This window comes from Saccoglossus kowalevskii, chromosome 16, assembly GCF_978046115.1.
Source record: "Saccoglossus kowalevskii chromosome 16, keSacKowa6.1, whole genome shotgun sequence".
Taxonomy (NCBI): domain Eukaryota; kingdom Metazoa; phylum Hemichordata; class Enteropneusta; family Harrimaniidae; genus Saccoglossus; species Saccoglossus kowalevskii.
The window spans coordinates 6,022,633-6,041,840 of record NC_140656.1 but is presented as its reverse complement, the minus strand read 5'-3'; the positions used below and the strand labels follow the sequence as shown (position 1 = coordinate 6,041,840).

The 19,208-nt window shown below is 34.3% G+C and overlaps 1 protein-coding gene and 1 long non-coding RNA gene across 2 annotated transcripts in view; one reads left to right on the top strand and one right to left on the bottom strand.

Moving 5' to 3' along the window:
- The window catches only part of LOC100370165 (uncharacterized), a 94,753-nt gene that overhangs the window by 57,543 nt on the left and 18,002 nt on the right, over positions 1-19,208 (top strand). The window lies entirely within an intron of this gene.
- LOC146733617 (uncharacterized) lies at positions 14,997-15,866 on the bottom strand. The gene is made up of 2 exons (XR_014926661.1): positions 15,722-15,866; positions 14,997-15,549 (listed from the first exon to the last, which is right to left on the bottom strand). It is a non-coding gene; the product is annotated as an uncharacterized LOC146733617 (long non-coding RNA).

Below are 19,208 nucleotides of genomic sequence, written 5' to 3'. Positions count from 1 at the left end.
ATATGTTGGCCAATTCTCTTTTCAATTGTCTTCAATATAGTGTTTGTTCCATGTTTGTACATGGAATAGCGCTTGAGATATTAGAGACATGCATATTAAATGAGTTCTATGACCATATATGGTCAACGAATATTTTGGCCAATTCTCTTGTCCGTTGCCTTCAATATACCATTAGTTCCATGTTTGTACATGCAATAGTTTTTGAGATACAAGAGACATGCATATTTAATGAGTTCCAAGATGGCGGCCGAACCACGTGACTAATCGAAAATCTGTTTCAGTCACTTTTAATGGCATGACATGTAGAAGGTATATACAAATTTTCAGGCAAAACGGTCCAGCCGTTTCAGAGAAGAAGTCGTTTGAACTTGGCGGAAGAATAATAATAATAATAATAATAATAATAATAATAATAATAATAATAATAATAATAAACATAACAAAAACAATAGGCTTTCAAGCCTGAAGGGACTTGAAAGCCTAATAATAATCAAAGCAATTACAATAGGGTTTCGCCCCATAGGGCTCGAAACCCTAAATATAGCTGCATAGCAGCGATGACGGGTTTCGAGCCTGCGTGGCTCATGGCAAATTGCACTTGCTCGATGTGATTATTTGACGAATGTTTCATGTCTAGAATGAAAGATAGCAGACAAACTACACAACATATGGATTTGATTTCACAGGAATATGATAAACTTAATGCAAGGACAAATAGTTCATGAGTTATAGAACTTTTTCTCTTTTACTAAATCCAAGATGGCTGCCAAAGGAAGCCATTTTTCGATAATCTACTTTAGTAACTTTGTAGAGCTATCAACAGAGATACTATATGCTAAATTGCTTTTCAAACAAGGAAGCAGTTTTTAACAAGATAATTTTTTGAGGTTTTTTGAATTTTTGTGATAAATTCAACATGGCCGCCCAAACCACTTGATTCATGGGAAATATTTTCATGAACACATAATCATCTCATTGAGCGGATGTTGTATGCCAAGTTTTGTTTAAATCTGGCAAATCGTTCATAAGTTATAGCGTACTTTCACTTTTTACTAAATCCAAGATGGCTGCCAAAGGAAACCATTTTTCGAAAATCGGCTTCAGTAACTTTGTAGAGCTATCAACAGAGACACTATATGCTAAATAGATTGTCAAACAACCAAGCAGTTTTTAAGATAATAATTTCTTGAGGTTTTTGGCATTTTTGTGATAAATTCAAGATGGCCGCCAAAACCACTTGAGTCATGGGAAATATTTTTATGAACACATAATCATCTTATTGAGTGGATGTTGTATGCCAAGTTTTGTCGAAATCTGGAAAATTGTTCATAATTTATAGCGTAATTTCACTTTTCACTAAATCCAAGATGGCTGCCAAAGGAAGCCATTTTTCAAAAATCTGCTTCAGTACCTTTGTAGAGCTATCAACAGAGATACTATATCCTAAATTGATTGTCAAACAAGCAAGCAGTTTTTAAGAAGATAATTTTTTGAGGTTTTTTCAATTTTTTAATAAATTCAATATGGCCGCCAAAACCACTTGAATCATGGGAAATATTTTTATGAACACATAATCATCTTATCGAAGGGATGTTCTATGCCAACTTTGGTTTCAATCTGGCAAATTGTTCATGAGTTATAGCGTACTTTCACTTTTTACTAAATCCAAGATGGCTGCCAAAGGAAGCCATTTTTCAAAAATCTGCTTCAGTCACTTTGTAGAGCAATGGCCATAGGTGCTGCAAAGCAAATGTCTAATCACATGAACGAGCCATTTTTGAGAAGAAGATTTTAAAAGTTTTTTGTCAATTTTCACAAAATCCAATATGGCGGCCAAGGTCACATGACCGCTAAAGATTTTATTGCTGATATTTGCTAGACATGAGCCAATGATGCCACACAAAAAAACCGGAAGTTCCTAGACCCCCAGAAAGTGGTGCAATTGAGCACTTCCGGTTTGTGTTCTACCTAAGATGGCCGCCAGGTCATGTGACCTACATGGCTGGTTTTGGGATATGCACTACAACTCATGGCCCTTCATCAGCATGCAAAATACCTAATCAATCGCAGCATTATTTTTCAAGTTACAGTGATTTATAAAAACGGCGGAAAAATAATAATAAGAAATATAGCTGCATAGCAGCGATGACGGGTTTCGAGCCTGCGTGGCTCATGGCAAATTGCACTTGCTCGATGTGATTATTTGACGAACGTTTCATGTCTAGAATGAAAGATAGCAGACAAACTACACAACATATGGATTTGATTTCACAGGAATATGATAAACTTAATGCAAGGACAAATAGTTCATGAGTTATAGAACTTTTTCTCTTTTACTAAATCCAAGATGGCTGCCAAAGGAAGCCATTTTTCGATAATCTACTTTAGTAACTTTGTAGAGCTATCAACAGAGATACTATATGCTAAATTGCTTTCCAAACAAGGAAGCAGTTTTTAACAAGATAATTTTTTGAGGTTTTTTGAATTTTTGTGATAAATTCAACATGGCCGCCAAAACCACTTGAATCATGGGAAATATTTTCATGAACACATAACCATCTCATTGAGCGGATGTTGTATGCCAAGTTTTGTTTAAATCTGGCAAATCGTTCATAAGTTATAGCATACTTTCACTTTTTTACTAAATCCAAGATGGCTGCCAAAGGAAGCCATTTTTCGAAAATCGGCTTCAGTAACTTTGTAGAGCTATCAACAGAGATACTATATGCTAAATAGATTGTCAAACAAGCAGGCAGTTTTTAAGATAATAATTTCTTGATGTTTTTGGCATTTTTGTGATAAATTCAAGATGGCCGCCAAAACCACTTGAGTCATGGGAAATATTTTTATGAACACATAATCATCTTATTGAGTGGATGTTGTATGCCAAGTTTTGTCGAAATCTGGAAAATTGTTCATAATTTATAGCGTAATTTCACTTTTCACTAAATCCAAGATGGCTGCCAAAGGACGCCATTTTTCAAAAATCTGCTTCAGTACCTTTGTAGAGCTATCAACAGAGATACTATATGCTAAATTGATTGTCAACCAAGCAAGCAGTTTTTAAGAAGATAATTTTTTAAGGTTTTTTGCAATTTTTTGATAAATTCAATATGGCCGCCAAAACCACTTGAATCATGGGAAATATTTTTATGAACACATAATCATCTTATCGAAGGGATGTTGTATGCCAACTTTGGTTTAAATCTGGCAAATTGTTCATGAGTTATAGCGTACTTTCACTTTTTACTAAATCCAAGATGGCTGCCAAAGGAAGCCATTTTTCAAAAATCTGCTTCAGTCACTTTGTAGAGCTATGGCCATAGGTGTTGCAAAGCAAATGTCTAATCACATGAACGAGCCATTTTTGAGAAGAAGATTTTAAATTTTTTTTGTCAATTTTCACAAAATCCAATATGGCGGCCAAGGTCACATGACCGCTAAAGATTTTATTGCTGATATTTGCTAGACATGAGCCATTGATGCCACACAAAAAAACCGGAAGTTCCTAGACCCTCAGAAAGTGGTGCAATTGAGCACTTCCGGTTTGTGTTCTACCTAAGATGGCGGCCAGGTCATGTGACCTACATGGCTGATTTTGGGGTATGCACCACAACTCATGGCCCTTCATCAGCATGCAAAATGCCTAATCAATCGCAGCATTATTTTTCAAGTTACAGTGCTTTAAAAAACGGTGGAAAAATAATAAGAATAATAATAATAATAAACATAGCAATTACAAAAGGGTTTCCGACCCGTAGGGCTCGAAACCCTAAATATAGCTGCATAGCAGCGATGACGGGTTTCGAGCCTGCGTGGCTCATGACAAATTGCACTTGCTCGATGTGATTATTTGACGAACGTTTCATGTCTAGAATGCAAGATAGCAGACAAACTACACAACATATGGATTTGATTTCACAGGAATATGATAAACTTAATGCAAGGACAAATAGTTCATGAGTTATAGAACTTTTTCTCTTTTACTAAATCCAAGATGGCTGCCAAAGGAAGCCATTTTTAAAAATCTACTTCAGTAACTTTGTAGAGCTATCAACAGAGATACTATAAGCTAAATTGCTTTTCAAACAAGCAAGCAGTTTTTAACAAGATATTTTTTTGAGGTTTTTTGAATTTTTGTGATAAATTCAACATGGCCGCCAAAACCACTTGAATCATGGGAAATATTTCCATGAACACATAATCAGCTCATTGAGCGGATGTTGTATGCCAAGTTTAGTTTAAATCTGGCAAATTGTTCATAAGTTATAGCGTGCTTTCACTTTTTACTAAATCCAAGATGGCTGCCAAAGGAAGCCATTTTTCGAAAATCTGCTTCAGTAACTTTGTAGAGCTATCGACAGAGATACTATATGCTGAATTGCTTTTCAAACAAGGAAGCAGTTTTTAACAAGATAATTTTTTGAGGTTTTTTGAATTTTTGTGATAAATTCAACATGGCCGCCAAAACCACTTGAATCATGGGAAATATTTCCATGAACACATAATCATCTCATTGAGCGGATGTTGTATGCCAAGTTTTGTTTAAATCTGGCAAATGGTTCATAAGTTATAGAGTACTTTCACTTTTTACTAAATCCAAGATGGCTGCCAAAAGAAGCCATTTTTCGAAAATCTTCTACAGTAACTTTGTAGAGCTATCAACAGAGATACTATATGCTAAATTGATTGTCAAACAAACAAGCAGTTTTTAAGAAGATAATTTTTTGAGGTTTTTTGCAATTTTTTGATAAATTCAATATGGCCGCCAAAACCACTTGAATCATGGGAAATATTTTTATGAACACATAATCATCTTATTGAACTGATGTTGTATGCCAAGTTTTGTTTAAATCTGGCAAATTGTTCATGAGTTATAGCGTACTTTCACTTTTTACTAAATCCAAGATGGCTGCCAAAGGAAGCCATTTTTCAAAAATCTGCTTCAGTCACTTTGTGAAGCTATCAACAGAGATACTATATGCCGAATTGTTTTTCAAACAAGCAAGAAGTTTTTAAGAAGATAATTTTTTGAGTTTTTTGGCATTTTTGTGATAAATTCAAAATGGCCGCCAAAACCACTTGAATCATGGGAAATATTTTCATGAACACATAATCATCTTATTGAACGGATGTTGTATGCCAAGTTTTGTTTAAATCTGGCAAATTGTTCATAAGTTATAGCGTAATTTCACTTTTCACTAAATCCAAGATGGCTGCCAAAGAAAGCCATTTTTCAAAAATCTGCTTCAGTCACTTTGTAGAGCTATGGCCATAGGTGCTGCAAAGCAAATGTATAATCACATGAATGAGCCATTTTTGAGAAGAAGATTTTAAAAGTTTTTTGTCAATTTTCGGAAAATCCAATATGGCGGCCAAGATCACATGACCGCTAAAGATTTTATTGCTGATATTTGCTAGACATGAGCCAATGATGCCACACAAAAAAACCGGAAGTTCCTAGACCCTCAGAAAGTGGTGCAATTGAGCACTTCCGGTTTGTGTTCTACCTAAGATGGCGGCCAGGTCATGTGATCTACATAGCTGGTTTTGGGATATGAACCACAACTCATTGCCCTTTATCAGCATGCAAAATAGCAAATCAATCGCAGCATTATTTTTCAAGTTACAGCGGTTACAAAAAACGGCGGAAAAATAATAATAATAATAATAATAATAAATATAGCTGCAGAGCAGCTATTAACGGCTTTCAAGAAAAAGGGGCCATAACACCATTAAATTTGGGAAAAAAAAGTTTGAAGATTTGATTTGTGCAATGTATATACGTTTAGGTTACACGACGTTCTGGCCCAATGTTCGAGATATTGTATATATGCATATTTAATGAGTTGTATGACCATATATAGTCAACGGATATGTTGGCCAATTCTCTTTTCTATTGCCTTCAATATAGTGTTTGTTCCATGTTTGTACATGAAATAGCACTTGAGATATTAGAGACATGCATATTAAATGAGTTCTACGACCATATATGGTCAACGGATATGTTGGCCGATTCTCTTTTCCATTGCCTTCAGTATAGCGTTGGTACCCTGTCTGTACATGCAATACTGCTTGAAATATTAGAGACATGCATATTTAATGAGTTCTATGACCATATATAGTCAACGGATATGTTGGCCAATTCTCTTTTCTATTGCCTTCAATATAGTGTTTGTTCCATGTTTGTACATGAAATAGCACTTGAGATATTAGAGACATGCATATTAAATGAGTTCTACGACCATATATGGTCAACGGATATGTTGGCCGATTCTCTTTTCCATTGCCTTCAGTATAGCGTTGGTACCCTGTCTGTACATGCAATACTGCTTGAAATATTAGAGACATGCATATTTAATGAGTTCTATGACCATATATCGTCAACGGATATGTTGGCCAATTCTCTTTTCCACTGCCTTCAATATAGCATTGGTACCATGTTTATACATGCAACAGTGCTTGAGATATTGAAGACATGCATATTTAATGAGTTCTATGACCATATATGGTCAGCGGATATGTTGGCCAATTCTCTTTGCTATTGCCTTCAATATAGTGTTTGTTCCATGTTTGTACATGAAATAACGCTTGAGATATTAGAGACATGCATATTAAATGAGTTCTATGACCATATATGGTCAACGGATATGTTGGCCAATTTTCATTCTCAGTTCCTTCAATATAGCCTTGGTACCATGTTTATACATGCAATAGTGCTTGAGATGTTGGAGACATGCATATTTAATGAGTTATATGACCATATATGGTCATGGAACATGTTGGCAATTTCTCTTGTCCAAAGCCTTCAATATAGCAATGGTTCCATGTCTGTATGTGCAATAGTTCCTGAGATATTATAGATATGCATATTTAATGAGGTATATGACCTTATATGGTCAACGAATATGTTGTCTCATTCTCTTGACTATTACCTTCAATATAGCGTTAGTTTCACGTTTGTACATGCAATAGTGCTGGAGATATAAGAGACATGCATATTTAATGAGTTCTATGACCATATATGGTCAACGAATATTTTGGCCAATTCTCTTGTTCGTTGCCTTTAGTATACCGTTAGTTCCATGTTTGTACATGCAATAGTTTTTGAGATACAAGAGACATGCATATTTAATGAGCTTCAAGATGGCGGCCGAACCACGTGACTAATCGAAAATCTGTTTCAGTCACTTTTAATGGCATGACATTTAGAAGGTATATACAAATTTTCAGGCAAAATGGTCCAGCCGTTTCAGAGAAGAAGTCGTTTGAAGTTGGCGGAAGAATAATAATAATAATAATAAACATAACAAAAACAATAGGCTTTCAAGCCTGAAGGGACTTGAAAGCCTAATAATCAAAGCAATTACAATAGGGTTTCGCCCCATAGGGCTCGAAACCCTAAATATAGCTGCATAGCAGCGATGACGGGTTTCGAGCCTGCGTGGCTCATGACAAATTGCACTTGCTCGATGTGATTATTTGACGAACGTTTCATGTCTAGAATGCAAGATAGCAGACAAACTACACAACATATGGATTTGATTTCACAGGAATATGATAAACTTAATGCAAGGACAAATAGTTCATGAGTTATAGAACTTTTTCTCTTTTACTAAATCCAAGATGGCTGCCAAAGGAAGCCATTTTTAAAAATCTACTTCAGTAACTTTGTAGAGCTATCAACAGAGATACTATATGCTAAATTGCTTTTCAAACAAGGAAGCAGTTTTTAACAAGATAATTTTTTGAGGTTTTTTGAATTTTTGTGATAAATTCAACATGGCCGCCAAAACCACTTGAATCATGGGAAATATTTCCATGAACACATAATCATCTCATTGAGTGGATGTTGTATGCCAAGTTTTGTTTAAATCTGGCAAATCATTCATAAGTTATAGTGTACTTTCACTTTTTACTTAATCCAAGATGGCTGCCAAAGGAAGCCATTTTTCAAAAATCTGCTTCAGTCACTTTGTGAAGCTATCAATAGAGATACTATATGCCGAATTGTTTTTCAAACAAGCAAGCAGTTTTTAAGAAGATAATTTTTTGAGTTTTTCGGCATTTTTGTGATAAATTCAACATGGCCGCCAAAACCACTTGAATCATGGGAAATATTTTCATGAACACATAATTATCTTATTGAACGGATGTTGTATGCCAAGTTTTGTTTAAATCTGGCAAATTGTTCATAAGTTATAGCGTAATTTCACTTTTCACTAAATCCAAGATGGCTGCCAAAGAAAGCCATTTTTCAAAAATCTACTTCAGTAACTTTGTAGAGCTATCAACAGAGATACTATATGCTAAATTGATTGTCAAACAAACAAGCAGTTTTTAAGAAGATAATTTTTTGAGGTTTTTTGCAATTTTTTGATAAATTCAATATGGCCGCCAAAACCACTTGAATCATGGGAAATATTTTTATGAACACATAATCATCTTATTGAAGGGATGTTGTATGCCAACTTTGGTTTAAATCTGGCAAATTGTTCATGAGTTATAGCGTACTTTCACTTTTTATTAAATCCAAGATGGCTGCCAAAGGAAGCCATTTTTCAAAAATCTGCTTCAGTCACTTTGTAGAGCTATGGCCATAGGTGCTGCAAAGCAAATGTATAATCACATGAATGAGCCATTTTTGAGAAGAAGATTTTAAAAGTTTCTTGTCAATTTTCGGAAAATCCAATATGGCGGCCAAGGTCACATGACCGCTAAAGTTTTTATTGCTGATATTTGCTAGACATGAGCCAATGATGCCACACAAAAAAACCGGAAGTTCCTAGACCCTCAGAAAGTGGTGCAATTGAGTACTTCCGGTCTGTGTTCTACCTAAGATGGCGGCCAGGTCATGTGACCTACATAGCTGGTTTTGGGGTATGCACCACAACTCATGGTCCTTTATCAGAATGCGAAATGGCAAGTCAATCGCAGCATTATTTTTCAAGTTACAGTGGTTACAAAAAACGGCGGAAAAATAATAATAATAAATATAGCTGCATAGCAGCGATGACGGGTTTCGAGCCTGCGTGGCTCATGACAAATTGCACTTGCTCGATGTGATTATTTGACGAACGTTTCATGTCTAGAATGCAAGATAGCAGACAAACTACACAACATATGGATTTGATTTCACAGGAATATGATAAACTTAATGCAAGGACAAATAGTTCATGAGTTATAGAACTTTTTCTCTTTTACTAAATCCAAGATGGCTGCCAAAGGAAGCCATTTTTAAAAATCTACTTCAGTAACTTTGTAGAGCTATCAACAGAGATACTATATGCTAAATTGCTTTTCAAACAAGGAAGCAGTTTTTAACAAGATAATTTTTTGAGGTTTTTTGAATTTTTGTGATAAATTCAACATGGCCGCCAAAACCACTTGAATCATGGGAAATATTTCCATGAACACATAATCATCTCATTGAGTGGATGTTGTATGCCAAGTTTTGTTTAAATCTGGCAAATCATTCATAAGTTATAGTGTACTTTCACTTTTTACTTAATCCAAGATGGCTGCCAAAGGAAGCCATTTTTCAAAAATCTGCTTCAGTCACTTTGTGAAGCTATCAATAGAGATACTATATGCCGAATTGTTTTTCAAACAAGCAAGCAGTTTTTAAGAAGATAATTTTTTGAGTTTTTCGGCATTTTTGTGATAAATTCAACATGGCCGCCAAAACCACTTGAATCATGGGAAATATTTTCATGAACACATAATTATCTTATTGAACGGATGTTGTATGCCAAGTTTTGTTTAAATCTGGCAAATTGTTCATAAGTTATAGCGTAATTTCACTTTTCACTAAATCCAAGATGGCTGCCAAAGAAAGCCATTTTTCAAAAATCTGCTTCCGTAACTTTGTAGAGCTATCAACAGAGATACTATATGCTAAATTGATTGTCAAACAAACAAGCAGTTTTTAAGAAGATAATTTTTTGAGGTTTTTTGCAATTTTTTGATAAATTCATTATGGCCGCCAAAACCACTTGAATCATGGGAAATATTTTTATGAACACATAATCATCTTATTGAAGGGATGTTGTATGCCAACTTTGGTTTAAATCTGGCAAATTGTTCATGAGTTATAGCGTACTTTCACTTTTTATTAAATCCAAGATGGCTGCCAAAGGAAGCCATTTTTCAAAAATCTGCTTCAGTCACTTTGTAGAGCTATGGCCATAGGTGCTGCAAAGCAAATGTATAATCACATGAATGAGCCATTTTTGAGAAGAAGATTTTAAAAGTTTCTTGTCAATTTTCGGAAAATCCAATATGGCGGCCAAGGTCACATGACCGCTAAAGTTTTTATTGCTGATATTTGCTAGACATGAGCCAATGATGCCACACAAAAAAACCGGAAGTTCCTAGACCCTCAGAAAGTGGTGCAATTGAGTACTTCCGGTCTGTGTTCTACCTAAGATGGCGGCCAGGTCATGTGACCTACATAGCTGGTTTTGGGGTATGCACCACAACTCATGGTCCTTTATCAGAATGCGAAATGGCAAGTCAATCGCAGCATTATTTTTCAAGTTACAGTGGTTACAAAAAACGGCGGAAAAATAATAATAATAATAATAAACATAGCAATTACAAAAGGGTTTCGACCCATAGGGCTCGAAACCCTAATAATAAACATAGCAATTACAAAAGGGTTTCGCCCCATAGGGCTCGAAACCCTAATAATAATCAAAGCAATTACAATAGGGTTTCGCCCCATAGGGCTCGAAACCCTAATTAGTGGCCCAATATGTTTTTGAGTGCATCAATTAAATGTATTCACATTCACAGACCTTTCTCCCCAGCACTCAACATATAATTAAGCTATCTCAACTTGATTTTGGGAGATACCATTTTGACTCAGGATTCCATTCAACTACTATGAACCCCTTACCGGTACTTTGACACAAAGTCCATACAATCATGTGTTGTTGCATGCATGGTCTCCGTATTGACATGCCTTAATTCAGATGGCATATTTTTTTTACTTTTCTGTAAACTGCTTATGGGTCCGGTACATGGTTAGGATTATACTATACTATTGCTTCTGCCTTCTGTGTTGACAGAAAGCTCAGGGGAAGGACGTTTTAGTAACTATACATGTAGGTTACACAATCATCTCAAGACAGGAAACTTGATGATTGCCAAATCATGCACAGATTTCTGTCCAGAGTTCATAAATGCTCCAGCTCCACCATAATTCTTCTGATCAGAATTTATTAATTACAAAGCACACATCTTACAACATTGACAACAACAATTTGAATTAATCACAATGCACTGCCTTGTGGGTATATCCGCCCAAGTAACAAGCCCGTCAAAAACAGTATACCATTAAATCCTACAGCACTGCTTACTGTTGTTTACAAGGATGTGTGAGGTGGTACCTCAACTTTACACCAGGGGTTATTTTTGTCTACCCATACATGGACTTGTATCTTCATCACTCATAGAAAACCATGTCTAAACACATCCAGTATACACACTGCCTATCTTTTTCATGCGGTTATAGAATTTATGTATCATAAAATTCCCATCTGGATCATTTTCAAAGTTGGATATATTAACACTATAAAATGACTGCAAATTTAGGTTCAATTTGGTGAGAGTAGCATGTATAGCTTCCAAGATATATGGGTTAATTTTGGCTAAAGTAAAACTTTGCTTATAAAAATAATAGCACAAAATAAAGACATTTATACTGCTGATAAAGAACCAGTTATTAGTAATATGTGCTCTCAAAGATGTGTCAATTGAGTAGTCTAGTAACCCAATATGTCATTTTCAGTATGTAGTATCAATCAGTTTTTGCCACCAAAAATTGAAAAACATTGGTCAGTATTTTTGCCTGTCCCATTTTGCTAAGATATTTTTTCTTTTTAATAAAGAACTATTTTGGAAGTTTTATGCAATTCATAATATTTTATGATGAGTGATGTAGTTTTTGGGGACCATCAATATCACTTAAATTAACATTTTGTTTAATTACAACGCACTCATTTTTATTGTTATTATTGGTCAGTATTGTTCCAACCAATATTTTAGTCAGTATTTTCCATACAAATTTTTTTTTAGATATTCTATTCTATTCATTGTTTCATGACTTTTTCTCTCATTTTACCTATCATAGTCAGCAAGAGTTAGTTTGAATTCTGAATTCATCATTCGCAACAAGCAAGATTTTAATAGTTATGTTATAATGTGTCACTTAGAATCTCTAGCTCACTTTGTACATGCTATGATTTAATAGCACTCCAATCCTAGGCTAAACAGCATACAATTGACTATGGATTAATGACAGGCTGTTGGTACAGGTATTATGTACAATGTTCACGCTCTATGCACATATGGACTAAGAATTCAAGCTGTCGTTATCATTAACCTTTTACATATACAGCTATTGTAAAAGTGCACAAGTAATTATTTCAAGTTATTAGCTCATCAGTTATCAACAGACTAAAGCAGCTTATATAGGTAATTATCTGTCTCACGTACGTCTATCCAGTTTTGTTATAAGCAACTCTAGAAAACTACACACCTTCAATGAACCTCTTTGAGATTTTTCATTTCATGATAATATCATCAATTTGCTATTTTCACTGTTTTGGGGAAAAAGGTTAAAATTGCATTAAATGCTTTCTCCCAAGTTAACTTTTCTCATCTGAACAGGCAACAGATTATTAGAGCACAAATACTTTTATATTTTATATAAATAAGTTTTATAAATATGTTACATATTCACATAGTGTGTATGAACGTCAGGTTGCCATGGCGATCTTGTATTGTGACAACACAAGCTACAGCTCTATTCTACATTTCAAGTCATTTTAACTTAAGTTAGTTTGATATGTAAAACAGTGACAAATAAAGATGGAAAATTTAGTTATAAAAGTCATAAAAATAATTGAACGATCCGAAACATTGATCCGGCCCCTCCAACTTTTTGTACAATATTTTGCTCCTGACAGTTTAGTAAGAGCAGCCGGATAAGTTTTGCTAGCAACTATATCCCTATAACAAGGTAATCTGGGAATCCCAGGTACACATTTACATCAGGTTCAGTCACAGGTTATTATGCGCAATGGTTGCAAAAATTCATAAAAGGCAGTTTGGTATTTTTTCTGTGATTTTAATTGCATATGTAACAAATAATTAATATCAAGTTGCATGTGTAAATATCCTGTTAATTATCTCATCAAAAGCCATCAAAAATGCTAATTTTAATTTACAGGGATTAAAATACTATCATAACCTGAATTGACCCTTCTGCTATATGAACAATAACTTTATGTCAGTTGATGTGGAAACAGATGCTGTTCGAATTTGAAACAGATGTGACCATATTCGTTCCTTTGGCTCTACTGCATATCAGATTTATATAGGAACAGCTGTTTAACTAATTTGTATATATACATTAATAATCAGTGATTGAACAAGGCAAAATATACAGAATTATTGTAATTTCACCAGCTTGCCAAGGTTGATGTTGAGAAGATGCTACTGAAGAATTATATGCTACAATAAAACTAAATAATATATTGAATACATATTTTGTTTAGAAACACATATTACTAGATATATTAGTTATGTGCATTTCAGCCAAACAAAAACCCAAAATTAGGAAAATGAATATTAATTTCCCAGTACCGAGTAATACTTTGTGTAAATATTTCCATATATATCAAGTGTTTTTGAGCTGTGACTTGGTGATATGCTAGTCTGGTATATATCAGACATATGAACAAATGTTGTACAAAGGCCAAAATTTTTACAAATTCTGTACAAATTCTATTTACTGATATCTCATGGAACCCAGTACAGAGCTACTATATTATAAACCATCAATGCACCAGCCTTGATTAGATTACGGTACGGATCTTAATTAGCTAATTTGTATAACAATCAGTATTAGCATATTCTGTAATTGCAAATCTACATGTATTTGAACAAATACATTAATGGATACTTAAAGGCCCAATTCACTTGCCCAGGGCAAGTGTGAATTGGAGGTGTGGCTATACTAATGAGTGTTGTTAATCACTTGCATAGCCTATGACGCATCCTGTTTCAGCGGTCCAACATCACATGACTTTGATTGACAGTAGTTAATTATTCAAGATTAGTAGCGCGTCCCTTTCCCCTTTGACTTTGACTTTTATCCGCCAACATTTCAGCTCGTACACTATTTATTGTCATAAATACTACACACAGTCACTGTTGTGATATTCATAGTCACATGCATCCACTTTGGCATGACATAATCGACCTGTAAGTTCGAGAAAATGTACTTTTACCGAGGCTTGGCTGGAGCTGTTTATTATAGCATGACAAGCAAGGAAATAATCTCTATTGTTTAGAACCGTATTTGTAGTATACCTGGGCCTTTAAATGCTTGCTGTTTAAGTAGATAAATAAATAGTTACTAATTATTCTGCATATTTATCAACTAATTTGCATAACAATCAGTTTTAGCATATTCTCTAATTGCATATCTACATGTATTTGAACAAATACATTAATGGATACTTGATAAATGCTTGCTGTTTGAGTAGATAAATCAAATGGTTTCTAATTATTCTGCATATTTACCAACTAATTTGCATAACAATCAGTTTTAGCATATTCTCTGCATATCTACATGTATATGAACAAATACATTAATGGATACTTGGTAAATGCTTGCTGTTTAAGTAGATAAATAAAATAGTTACTAATTATTCTGCATATTTATCAACTAATTTGCATACTAAATCAACTGTTTTGAACTGTTCAAATCAACTGTTCCTCATCTTAACAATGGTTTGCTCAAATGAATTGAATCTTGTGAACAATATGTAATATTTAAATAGAACTCAATGTGTCACTGTGTCACAGATTCGGGGTGGTATTATTATTGTTCATACACGAAAGTCACGTGCGAGCACTCGCACACAATAAGCACACCGTGGTACATTATATCATATTTATATACATAAAGCAAGAAAACAAAATTAACATACATAATGGTTATATTTCTGAATTATGGATTCAATATGCATATTGTTCATTTAAATACAATTGTACTCTCACACTCTACAGCAGTCTGGCTTGAGAAATAATTGCCCAAAGAACTGCACATTAATTATCAGTACTAAGTTCTTCCCACATTGCAAACCAAATTAATATGTACTAATTCAATAAATACCCGGCTGGCCACGCTACCGTAACCAACAACTAATCATGAGTTATTTTACAAATACATAAATACAAATTACAATAAAATTACACAGAAACGCTATACACCACCACATACGGCTCAACAGCTGTCTCTCTCTCTCTCTCCAACGTTTCCTGTATTGACCTTGCTAATATCAACTGCAGATATCCGCTCGTCACGTGCGTACATTCGCCATACAGTAGTTGACCTAGAGAAACGTAGACCCGACAGCAAGTTCCAATCTGAACCCCGGCGTCTACAGCGTGCCCCAGTAAATCCTGCAGAAACTTGACACTACGAAGTTACGACCACTCAGCGCGCCGACCACCACACCTCAGCTAGGTTGTCTAAAGGCGATAATGAAAAATAAAATTCACAGCAAAAATACCTGCATAAGCGTAGTACACAAAATGACTTACAATAATCAAATTACCTGACTGCAAAGCTTCAGTGAACAAACCGGTTAATACCTTCAATTGAACACCACCTTTTAAAAGTCATCAAATTTACATTACTCACTTGTCAGTTACAACACAATGCGTTTCACACGACTTGCACAGGCTTCAGTTCATAACTTGATAACTGCCTGCAACGCATGGCTATGATGGCAAACCACTACCTTCCGCACATGATATTTAGTGTGCTCACTCGTCGCTGGTCCCCTGGCAAGTGACTAGCCAAAAGTCTGTCTTTCCTGCCTTGATGTATGAGCCCAGGTGGCCATTTGCTCAGCCAATCAAATTTCATTACTGCTCCACCAGGTGCTATTTAACTTAGCACCAGAACTACTGCCACCAAAATGTGACACACTGGAAATTCTGTGGATTACATTGATATGTGCATAATTTAGCCACTGTAAGGGCGCCATTTACAAACAAAAATCAATCAAATTAAAAATACCCTGATAATACCGATAATTCAAAACCCAATTAATAGAATCAAATATTAAAATAATGAAATGTTTTTACAGTACCAAAAAATAATTAATATTTATGTTGCATTGATATTTATTGTGTTCTATTTATTCATTGCAAATATAAAAATTAAAATAAATAGGGAAATTTTGGGAAACTTAAAATTTAACCAGTAATTTGAAAGAATTACAAATTATATTTAAATATAAACTTGTTGTTGAAAATGAATGCAATTTAATCGTTTTAAACTTGAAACCAAAAATGTACTAAAAGTTCTGATTATTGCCATTGATTATATGTGCATAATTTAGCCACTGTGAGGGCGCTATTTACAAACAAATATCAATCAATAAAAATACCCTGATAATATTGTGAAAATGCTTTGAAATAACTACATGCCATTTTAGTAAATTTGACTCAATGCACAAATTAACAGAATATGAATTTCCAACAATCAAATAGTGAGAATAAAGCGACATCTAGAATTAGGGGAAATTACACAAAAATTAAAATAACATGCTAGCAAAGAAGACATGATGTAATTAAAGGTAATGTTCCTCTTCAAAATGTCTCTAAATAAAACCTAAATCAGGAGAAAGGAAAAACATATCACCTATACACTGTGTGATAGCATTACAGATTTCTTTGATTTGATCTGTACACTGAAGGCAGTCATCTGCAGCATGGACATTCACCACCACAGCATAGTCGCTGTACAATGATAGTATGACTTATGTATTCTCTGCAATTTCCTCGATTGCTTGGTGCAAGATGACTCACAGCATGAAAACTGTTGTCCCTAAGGGCAGATATCTTTGAATCCCATACAAGCACAGTGTTTGTCAACAACAAGATATTCTCGGGCAGAACTATGTCAGAGAATGTTCTACAATCCAAGACACACACCACTATACTATGTATATTTCTATGGACTTGACACAAGCTGCTGTGGAACACAATTTGAAGAGCAGGTGAAAACAGCTAAAGTTGAGGAAACAGCACAAACTCAACTTTAAAGGAACCCAATAAATATGTTGCAAATATATGTAATAGATGTAATTCATTCTATAAGGTTGTAATAAAGAATTATCTTATCTTATCTTATCTTATCTTATAGGGGTAATCTAGTTACACTGTTTATGAGAGTCTCAACAACTATCCAAAGGTACATTTTTCTGAGAGTTTTCAACCTTTGGTTTCATCGTGATGGTTGCCAGGCGGTAAAAATGCCTGGATATCTGTCCCTGAGAATAGTTGAAACAATGCATTGTCGGTAATACAAAGAACACTGAGGTTGCAATTTTGTTGTGGTCTATAGTAACTGTTAAATTGCAAGTTTGTCCATATTATTTTCCATTTTGTTTTGTAAACAGATTTTTTTACTGAGCAAGGTCAAGGGAGCATGTCCGTTGTACATAAATTTAATCATCTTAAAACAAACCTGTTGATCTTCAAAGGAATATGTTATTTCCTGAAAAGTGAACACAATACATCGCGCAAAGTTCAGTATAGACATAATATTACTTCCTTTCATGAAAGTGCGGACCAGGACATTGGTTAATTATAATCTTTACTGATAAAGATAGCAAATATATGTATTGGAAATTACAGGTAATCTTCCTAGAGTGTTCCTGGATACACTGATTTTTATGTTGCATTATGATATATCAATCTGTCACAAATTGCAAATATTCTGTATGTTCAATTCTCACTTCAAATATAACAGCTGATACAAGGAGCCAGATATATCATGGTTTACATTATCTGTTTTTTGTTAGCTCCGCTGTCGACTTTGTCGAGCGGAGCTTATCATATGAGTGATTGTCCGCCGTCGTCCATCTACGTCCGTCGTCGTCGTCGTCCGTGTCAATGTTTTACTTTTTTGACTTCTTCTTGAAAACTACAAGCCTGAATGCTTTGATACTTGGTGTATATGTACCTTGGGCAGACCTCTCTTAGGTTTGTTCATTTCATGTTGATATCTTCAATTCTCTAATTTTGGTGAATATTTTTGTCATTTTTGGTAAAAAGTGATATTTTCGACTTCTTGTTAAAAACCGCAAGTGCAATTGCTTTGATATTACATATATAGGAGGTACTACATGTGGACCTCTCTCAGATTTGTTCATTTTGTAATGATATCTTTAATTCTCTAATTTTGGTGAATATTTTTATCATTTTTGGTAAAAAGTGATATTTTCAACTTCTTGTTAAAAACCGCAAGTCCAATTGTTTTGATACTACATATATAGGTAATACATGTGAACCTCTCTCAGATTTGTTCATTTCGTGATGATATCTTCAATTCTCTAATTTTGGTGAATATTTTTATCATTTTTGGTAAAAAGTGATATTTTCAACTTCTTGTTAAAAACCGCAAGTCCAATTGTTTTGATACTACATATATAGGTAATACATGTGAACCTCTCTCAGATTTGTTCATTTCGTGATGATATCTTCAATTCTCTAATTTTGGTGAATATTTTTGTAATTTTTGGTAAAAAGTGATATTTTCGACTTCTTGTTAAAAACCACAAGTCTGATTGCTTTGATATTACATATATAGGTACTACATGTGGACCTCTCTCAGATTTGTTCATTTTGTGATGATGTCTTCAATTCTCTAATTTTGGTGAATATTTTTGTAATTTTTGGTAAAAAGTGATATTTTCGACTTCTTGTTAAAAACCAATAGTTCAATTGCTTTGATATTACATATTTAGATACTACATGTAGACCTTTCTCAGATTTGTTCGTTTCGTGATGATATCTTCGATTCTATAATTTTGGTGAATATTTTTGTCATTTTTGGTAAAAAGTGATATTTTCGACTTCTTGTAAAAAACCAATAGTCTGATTGCTTTGATATTACATATATAGGTACTACATGTGGACCTCTCTCAGATTTGTTCATTTTGTGATGGTACCTTCAATTCTCTAATTTTGGTGAATATTTTTGTCATTTTTGGTAAAAAGTGATATTTTCGACTTCTTGTTAAAAACTGTAAGTCCGATTGCTTTGATACTATACATATTGTTCATTTTCTAATGATGTCTTCAGTTCTTTAATTGAAATGTGCACTGCTAACAGC